At 44.7% G+C, this 6,202-nt stretch overlaps 1 long non-coding RNA gene across 1 annotated transcript; it reads left to right on the top strand.

Annotated features, from left to right (window-relative positions):
* Positions 1-2,329: 2,329 nt before the first annotated feature.
* LOC148183263 (uncharacterized) lies at positions 2,330-4,578 on the top strand. Its single transcript, XR_015773620.1, has 2 exons — positions 2,330-2,513; positions 4,513-4,578. It is a non-coding gene; the product is annotated as an uncharacterized LOC148183263 (long non-coding RNA).
* The last annotated feature ends 1,624 nt before the right edge of the window (positions 4,579-6,202 follow it).

The raw sequence follows: 6,202 nt of genomic DNA, 5'->3' as shown, positions 1-6,202 counted from the left end.
GAAACCAATTCTTGTTAACGGTTCTATGGTAGTTGCAGCTACCAAACCAGTGGAAAGGATGGATGGGAACCTGACTTATGACCAGAAAACTGAAGTCCAGAATGTGCAAGCAACCTGGAAGAAAGGTGCTGATTGTCCAGAAGCAAATATTGTCACAGTTTGGGGTAAGGATGCACAAAAGAAGCATAGAGAACTGAGAGATACAGAAGTAGCTGCACATCAAAGTCGTGAACAAGAGAATTTAGTAGTAGGATTGATTAGGGATTTTGGGAAGGTCCAAAATGTGTCTCGAATTACGGCATGCTTGCCCCTCCCACAAGCAGCAGGAGAACCAATTCCGTGGGGAATAATTCCCATTCCATTACTACCTGAAACAGCAGACAACACATCTATGGTATGTCAAAAGACTGTCCAAAAGGTAGTTGTCAGACCTGAAGAAGATTGCATGAAACTGCCCAACAGCCAATTTACCCGTATAAGAGGGATTAATGGTGTAGGGTGGTGTAGTTATGATGAGTTACAAGATTGTCAAAATATTACGAGCCAAACCACATTGTGGGACGATTGGAAAGCCATATGGGGTCCGAGTTTATTGGAACATTATAGCTATATTGGGGCAGTAGATTGGTGTATACAATGGACAGGAAGTAAAAATCAAACCTCGGAAGAAGTCTATAGAACAGGGACCTCTACAAGAGAAATTAAAGCAGCTAAGGAAAACTGGAATTGTACCAAAGTTATTACATGTGATACCCCTGAAAGCCAAATTAGCCTGGCACCTCTTAGAGTACTACTTAAGTGGGGATGTGAATGTAGAAAATTTGATCATACAATTACAAGAGAAGCATCCGGAAACAGTGGAATCAGACGAGCTGTAAGTTGTAGAGTTACCACTATTAAAAGTCCAGGAAATCTGGTTTGGGTAATGGGACATGGACAATGGACTACGCATATTCCTATAGATGGGCCTGTGACACAAATAACTCTAGGAGTCCCAACCCTCTGTCCCCTGTGGAAACAATCAAAATTAAAACCCAACCGGAAGAAAAGAGAAGTGGATGCATTCACTGAGTTGGAAAATGAATGGCACGAGCCAGATGGTGGAGTTAAATTTGGATGGGCTTTAGAATCACTATTTGCACCTGTAGCCTCCTACAGGAACAGAGAAATGCTATACAAATTGCTAGGGCAAACTGAGAGATTAGCAGCAGCCACCAAGAAAGGATTTAAAGACATGAATTTGCAATTACAAGCCACATCTCGAATGACTTTACAGAACAGGATGGCACTAGATATGCTATTGTTAAAAGAGCATGGTGTGTGTCAATATCTAAAAACGAAAATTGACCATTGCTGCATCCATATTCCAAATGTGACCATTGAAGTAGAAAAAGATATTTCTCAATTGGAAACGATTGAATCCAAAACAAGAGAAATTGAAAAAGAAGCACAACATAATTGGATCGGAGCTATATTTGAGTCCTTAGGACTTCAGGTTTCTGGATGGGTTTCGTCAATAGTACAGTACATTCTGTTATTTGTAGTTTTGTTATTAATCATTTGGTTAGCCTATAAGTGTGTTCTAGGAGTCATCGAAAAAGAAACAAGACGCACCAGAAGAGTGATAAAAGCCTTGGCAAGAACCAATGAGATACGCCTCAATGAAAGACGTCGACCTCCTCCGAAGTATGAAGATGTCGTTGGGCAAGATAATCCAGCATTTGAAAGAACCAACGATAACTAAGAGTTGAGCATTCTTGCAGAAGATTGAAGAATGCTCAAAAGGGGGGAATTGTTGCCATTTGGTTCAATAAACTGTATTAGTTAGCATTAGTTGACATTAGTAGTAGTTATGCTAAGACTTGGTAGGCCACATGTAACCTGCAGATGAACTATATAGCAGATATTGCAATGTAAGCAGTGTAACTAGGAGATAATCTAGGAATGTACCTTTTGGCAAAAACTTAAATGTCAGAGAGATAATCGTACCAGGTAGAGAAAGAGAAGTAAGAAATTGTGATGATGAAGAAATCGTGTAGAAAACATATAAAAACCCTGTGATTTTTCTTTGAAACGGGGCTCTGTCTTTGGACGCTAGTCCACAGGCTCCCGGGCCCTCAATAAAGCACCGCATAAACGACTTCGGTTGTTTGTGTTTTCTTCAGATCGGGCAACAAGATGACGCCCAGAACGTGGGGCTGGCCTGTCCCTCAATAAAGGGGACAGAAGAACCACGGAAGGTGAGATTCTGACCACCGCTGGGACGACATCTACCCCAAAAGCGTCTCTTTGCTGTTCCAAGTGGAAGACGTGTTGGGGAGAAAAGCAAGAACCCCTGTGCACCGAGGGGCTGCTTTTGAGAGCGAGACAACGGCAGGAGCATTCAGAAGACTGAATTCCCCAAAGGGGGGAAGTGGTGAAGAGGGAGTGGGTGAGAGAAGAGTCCCATCCCAGGTGAAACTTCTGGATGCAGAGCAGTTTGGAGCCGTTGGTGAAATAGCTGCGACGGACAGGTGAGATCACAGAGATGGGTGCAAGAGTGTCTGTAGCACAAATGGGGGATTTTTAATCAAGTGATTGGCATTTTGCAAATTGGAGAGAAACCGTTTTCTAAGAAAAAAGTGAAAAAATTAGTGAATTGGGTTTTTTTAAATTTTCCTCAAGTGTCTCCTGCAGATATAGCTTCTGTTTCCTTTTGGAACAGAGTGGGGACAAAATTGACTGAATCTGTGAACGCTGGAGATAGTTCAGCAGAGAAAGTAATCCATTTGTTTGTTTTGATTAGACTAACCCTTATTGAAAAAGAAGAAAAAAGGTTATCCAATCCTAACCCTGATAACCCTGTTTCTTTACCTCAACCCTGTTACCCTAAGCTGGGGGAGTCCTCTCAGCACCCCTGTTCCAGTAGCTCTGGACAAGCTGTTGGAAACCTTTCCCTAAAACCCATCCCAGCTCCCTCTCCTACCCCTCTTTACCCTCAATATCCCTCTCCTCTTGTTCCTGGTGGTCTTTTGGGTACACAAAATGGAGGAGACCGCATGGTGAGCCTCCCCCCAAGTGTTACACAAAGGGCCCAGGAACTTCAAAATGGTGGCGAGCACATGGTCAACCCCCAGGTTGCTTCTTCTTCCCACAATCCCTTTGTTGCCCCTCCCCCCCTCAACCCTTTCCTCCCTCAAGACCTCCCCCCTCCTGGTCCTCCAGACCCTCCCTCCTCTGCCTCCGCCCCACCCCTCAGGGGTGTCTCCCTCCCAAGGCACCCCGCCCCTGACCCCTCCTACCCCCCCTGCAACCCTGCCTGCCCTCTCTCTGCTGCTGGCTCCCAGGTCACTCCCTCCAGCTCACACAGTGTGGAGAAGGGAGGGGGTGAAGGGACAAACCAGGAACAGAGGCCTGCCTTCTTTGCAGCACCTGTAACTTATGGGAGGGGAGGAACATTACCAGAATGGAATGCAATGTCATTTCGATTGAAAATGGAATTATGCAAAGCAGCAAAGGAGTTTGGAAAGGAAACCCAATTTTTTAAAAGTCTTTTAAAGGCAACCCTCTCCTCCAACCAATTGGTCCCCCATGATTTGAAGGATTTGTTTTCCTGCCTTCTATCCCCAGGAGAATATTTGCTCTGGGAAGGGGCTTGGAAAAGATTATTGAAAACCCTTTTGGGAGAATTACTGAGCAGTGATTTTGAAGCTTTAGATGAAAGGGGTAAAATAATTACCATGAATCATTTATGTGGTGAAGGTGATTGGAGCGAACCTATTGACCAAGCCCAAAATTTGCCAAAAGGAGTTAGAGAGAAAATAAAGAAGGCTGCAGAGAAAACATTTTTCAATATTCCTCTTTCTGAATCTGTTGTTCCCTATGCTCAAGTTAAACAGTGTTCTGATAAAAGATTTGTAGATTTTGTGAATAGATTAAAGGTACAGATTGAAAGACAAGTGCAGAATACTACCCTGCACTCTGACTTGCTGTTGGAAATGGCTCAAGTGAATGCGAATGAAGCCTGTAAAGCACTGATTCAGGTGCTGCCGAAGGATCCACCACCGACCTTGACAACTTTGATCGAGATGTGTACGGATGTAATCAGCACTTCAGTGCCAAGGACTGAGGATTCCCAAAGAACCCCAGGAAGGATTGCAGCCACAACTGTACCTACTCTGCCATTGCCAGCCAAGCCGAAGGGACCGTTTACCTGTCATCGGTGTGGACAGCCAGGACATTTTGCAAAGTTCTGCCAAGTGCCATATCCTAACAAGCAAGGGCAAAGAAACTTGGAAAAGGGAGGGGGTCCTCAGAACCAAAAAAACTAGATACGCAGCACGAGTGTATTCCGCACAGAGACACAAGTGGAATAGAAGTCACAAGGGGAGGGAAAATTGAATGTGATAACACTCTTAAATGTGACGTTTTTCACAGGTCTGACTTCTGCCACCGAAATAACACCAATGGTTGTGAGGTTTGGAAGCCAAAATTACCTCTCAAATTGTTTACTGTGAAAGATCAATTTTTTAGGTCTCGCCACTGGACGGTTGTTTCCGTTGACCCGCTGAGGGAAAAACTGACCCCCGACTTGAATTGTAAGTTTCTTGTTATTGGGGACACAAAAAACACACCCCCAGAGATTGAAATTTCTCCTGTCACTCTTTCAGCTGACTTGGATGCACTCATCCTTTTGGCACGGTGCATCAACCCACCATTCTACCTGGCACAAGGGCAGGTAATTGCTCAAGCTATTCCCATTCCATCAGGGATCCCAGTAGATGATGTAGCACCTCAGATCTACTGGGCTCAAGCAGTGGGAGAAAACAAACCCATCATCTCATGCCATTTGAAAAAGGGTAGTGAAGGCATGGGAATGACAGGCATGATAGACACAGGAGCAGATGTGACTGTCATCCCTGAAAGGAGATGGCCACCACAATGGGAACTGCAACCGATGGTTAGCCACATCCAAGGTATAGGGGGAGCCCAATTGGCCAAGATATCAAAGGAACCCATTCAGATTAGAGGACCTGATGGGCAAATAGCATCTATTCGCCCCATTATCACTGATTTCCAGGTTCCCCTGTGGGGAAGAGATGTCATGTCCCAATGGGGAGTCCGCATTGAAATTCCGAAAACACCTCGGGATTTTTGATTGCGGCCAGACCCAGAAACTAGAATGGACCACAGATTCCCCAATTTGGATACCCCAGTGGCCGCTGAGTAAAGAGAAATTAAAGGCGCTAAACGAGTTAGTAGATGAGCAATTGGCCCAAGGCAATATTGAACCTACTTTTAGCCCTTGGAACTCCTCTGTGTTTGTCATTAAAAAGCCAGGGAAAGACAAGTGGAGATTAGTTCATGATCTGAGAGAAATTAACAAAGTAATTGTAGACATGGGACCTCTTCAACCAGGGATGCCGTCTCCTGCCATGCTTCCTCAAGATTGGGAATTGGCTGTGATTGACATCAAAGATTGCTTTTTCAAAATTCCTCTAGACCCTATTGATGCCCCCAGGTTTGCTTTTTCTGTGCCTTCCCTCAACAGAGAAGCCCCAATGAGAAGGTTTCATTGGAAATCCCTCCCCCAAGGGATGAAAAATTCACCTGTGATTTGCCAATGGTATGTTGCTGCCTTGTTATCCCCTGTGCGAGCTGAAGCGGGGGAAGCCATCATCCTGCATTATATGGATGATGTGCTAGTGTGTGCCCCCCAGGAAAAATTGCTACAGTCCACACTGGACCGGGTGACCGAAGTTTTAACAACTGCAGGACTCACCCTTCAAGAGGAAAAAGTACAAAAGATGCCTCCTTGGAAATACCTAGGTCTGGAAATCACTGCAAAAACAATTGTTCCTCAAAAATTGGCTTTTAACAGCAATCCCAAAACCTTAGCCGACTTGCACTCTCTGTGTGGAACATTGAATTGGGTTAGGCCTTGGCTAGGCATTGCCACTGATGATCTAGCCCCTCTTTTCAATTTATTGAAAGGGGGAGATGAGCTGAGTGCTCCAAGGACTCTGACTCCAGAAGCCAGGGATGCTTTAGAGAAGGTAAGCAGCATGATGGAGAAAAGACAGGCACATAGATGCCATCCAGAGCTGCCTTTCAAATTTATTGTAATGGGGAAATTGCCACACCTTCAGGGGTTGATTTTTCAGTAGGACAAAGACCAGAAAGACCATTTGATAATCATTGAGTGGGTCTTTCTCAGTCACCA

The sequence above is a fragment of the Pseudopodoces humilis genome, chromosome 12, assembly GCF_049639895.1.
Source record: "Pseudopodoces humilis isolate 2021_Gansu_Grassland_sample_001 chromosome 12, ASM4963989v1, whole genome shotgun sequence".
Classification (NCBI taxonomy): Eukaryota; Metazoa; Chordata; class Aves; order Passeriformes; family Paridae; genus Pseudopodoces; species Pseudopodoces humilis.
Note: the sequence above shows the minus strand (reverse complement) of the source record. Positions and strands in the feature narration are given on the sequence as shown.